The sequence below is a fragment of the Physeter macrocephalus genome, chromosome 19, assembly GCF_002837175.3.
Source record: "Physeter macrocephalus isolate SW-GA chromosome 19, ASM283717v5, whole genome shotgun sequence".
NCBI lineage: Eukaryota > Metazoa > Chordata > Mammalia > Artiodactyla > Physeteridae > Physeter > Physeter macrocephalus.
Window position 1 is genome coordinate 39,236,843 of NC_041232.1, and position 3,001 is coordinate 39,239,843.

Here is a 3,001-nt window from a genome sequence, read left to right on the forward strand (position 1 = left end):
TGGCTTGCAGAGTTTCTGCTGAAAGATCAGCTGTTAACCTTATGGGGATTCCCTTCTATGTCATTTGTTGCTTTTCCCTTGGTGCTTTTATTATTTTTTATTTGTATTTAATTTTTGATAGTTTGATTAATATGTGTCTTGGCATGTTTCTCCTTCAATTTATCCTGTATGGGACTCTCTGTGCTTCTTGGACTTCATTAACTATTTCCTTTCCCATATTAGGGAAGTTTTCAACTATAATCTCTTCAAATATTTTCTCAGTCCCTTTCTTTTTCTCTTCTTCTTCTGGGACCCCTATAATTCGAATGTTGGTGCTTTGAATGTTGGCCCAGAGGCCTCTGAGAATGTCGTCAATTCTCTTCATTCTTTTTTCTTTATTCTGCTCTGTGGTAGTTATTTCTACTATTTTATATTCCAGGTCACTTATCTGTTTTTCTGCCTCACTCATTCTCCTATTGATTCCTTGTAGAGAATTTTCAATTTCATTTATTGTGTTGTTCATCATTGTTTGTTTGCTCTTTAGTGCTTCTACGTCCTTGTTAAATGTTTCTTGTATTTTCTCCATTCTATTTGCACAATATTGGATCATCTTTACTATCATTACTCTGAATTCTTTTTCAGGTAGACTTCCTATTTCCTCTTTGCTTGTTCAGTCTGGTGGGTTTTTACCTTGCTCCTTTATCTGCTGTGTTTTTCTCTGTCTTCTCATTTAGCTTAACTTACTGTGTTCGGGGTCTGCTTTTCACAGGCTGCAGGGTTGTAGTTCCCGTTGTTTTTGGTGTCTGCCCCCAGTGGGTTAAGTTGGTTCAGTGGGTTGTGTAGGCTTCCTGGTGGGGGGGACTGGTGCCTGTGTTCTGCTGGACAAGGTTGGATCTTGTCTTTCTTGGTGGCAGGACCGCATTCGGTGGTGTGTTTTGGGGTGTCTGTGAACTTATTATGATTTTTGGCAGCCACTCTGCTAATGGGTGGGGTTGTGTTCCTGTCTTGCTAGTTGTTTGCCATGAGGTGTCCAGCAGTGTAGCTTGCTGGTTGTTGAGTGGAGCTGGGTCTTAGTGTTGAGATGGAGAACTCTGGGAGAGCTCTCGCCGATTGATATTACGAAAGGCCGGGAGGTCTCTGGTGGACCAATGTCCTGAACTCGGCTTTCACACTTCAGAGGCACAGTCCTGACACCCGGCCAGAGCACCAAGACCCTGTCAGCCACACAGCTCAGAAGAAAAGGGAGGAAAAAAAAGAAAGAAAGAAAACATAAATAAAATAAAATAAAATGAAATAAAGTTATTAAAATAGAAAAAAATTATTAAAAATAAAAATGTAATTAAAAACAGAGAGAAAGAAAGAAGAGAGCTACCAAACCAAAAAACAAATCCACCAATGATAACAAGCGCTGAAAACTATACTAAAAAAAAAAAAAAAAAAAAAGACAGCAGAACCCTAGGACAAATGGCAAAAGCAAAGCTATATGGACAAAATCACACAAAGAGGCATACACATACACTCTCACAAAAAGAGAAAAAGGAAAAAATACATATATATATATTTTTTAAAAAAAGGAAGAGAGCAACCAAATCAATAAACAAATCTACCAATGATAATAAGGTCTAAATGCTAAACTAATATAAACATAAAACCAGAAACAAATTAGATGCAGAAAGCAAACCCCAAGTCTACAGTTGCTCCCAAAGTCCACTGCCTCAATTTTGGGATGATTCATTGTCTCTTCAGGTATTCCACAGATGCAGGGTACATCAAGTTGATTGTGGAGATTTAATCCGCTGCTCCTGAGGCTGATGGGAGAGATTCCCCTTTCTCTTCTTTGTTCGCACAGCTCCTGGGGTTCAGCTTTGGATTTGGCCCCGCCTCTACATGTAAGTTGCCTGAGGGTGTCTCTTCCCCACCCAGACAGGAAGGGGTTAAAGTAGCAGCTGACTAGGGGGCTCTGGCTCACTCAGGCCAGGGGGAGGGAGGCATACGGATGCAGGGCGAGCCTGCAGTGGCAGAGGCCAGTGTGACGTTGCACCAGCCTGAGGCGCGCCATGTGTTCTCCTGGGGAAGTTGTCCCTGGATCACGGGACCCTGGCAGTGGTGGACTGCACAGGCTCCCAGGAGGGGAAGTGTGGATAGTGACCTGTGCTTGCACACAGGCTTCTTGGTGGCTGCAGCAGCAGCCTTAGCATCTCACGCCCGTCTCTGGGCTCCACACTGATAGCGCGGCTTGCGCCCGTCTCTGGAGCTCGTTTAGGTGGTGCTCTGAATCCCCTCTCCTCGCGCACATGGAAACAATGGTCTCTTGCCTCTTCGGCAGCTCCAGACTTTTCCGCGGACTCCCTCCCGGCTAGCTGTGGCGCACTAGCCCCCTTCAGGCTGTGCTCACACAGCCAACCCCAGTCCTCTCCCTGTGGTCTGACCTCCGAAGCCCAAGCCTCAGCTCCCAGCCCCCACCCACCCCAGCAGGTGAGCAGACAAGCCTCTCAGGCTGGTGAGTGCTGGTTGGCAGTGATCCTTTGTGCAGGAATCTCTCTGCTTTGCCCTCTGCACCCCTGTTGCTGTGCTCTCCTCTGTGGCTCTGAAGCTTCCCCCCCATCCACCCCCCGTCTCCACCCGTGAAGGGGCTTCCTCGTGGTGGAAACTTTTCCTCCTTCACAGTTCCCTCCCAGAGGTGCAGGTCCTGTCACTATTCTTTTGTCTCTGTTTTTTCTTTTTTCTTTTGCCCTACCCAGGTACGTGGGGAGTTTCTTGCCTTTTGGGAAGTCTGAGGTCTTCTGCCAGTGTTCAGCAGGCGTTCTGTAAGAGTTGTTCCACGTGTAGATGTAGTTGTTGGTGTATTTGTGGGGAGGAGGGTGATATCCACGTCTTACTCCTCTGCCATCTTGAAGGTGCCATTCACTCTTTTTAATTTTGATAGATTCATTCTCATAAATACAAAATTCCCAAATTCAAAAGTAAGTAAATTTCTTTGAATATAATTTTTCCTAGCTCGGTTTTTCCCTATTTTTATTTA

At 45.1% G+C, this 3,001-nt stretch overlaps 1 long non-coding RNA gene across 1 annotated transcript in view; it reads left to right on the forward strand.

Moving 5' to 3' along the window:
* The window catches only part of LOC129391586 (uncharacterized), a 12,188-nt gene extending 9,394 nt beyond the window's left edge, over positions 1–2,794 (forward strand). The window contains exons 2-4 of the long non-coding RNA XR_008615985.1: positions 1,829–1,868; positions 2,306–2,454; positions 2,721–2,794. This is a non-coding gene — a long non-coding RNA (uncharacterized lncRNA). The remainder of the gene's footprint in view (positions 1–1,828; positions 1,869–2,305; positions 2,455–2,720) is intronic.
* Positions 2,795–3,001: the final 207 nt, after the last annotated feature.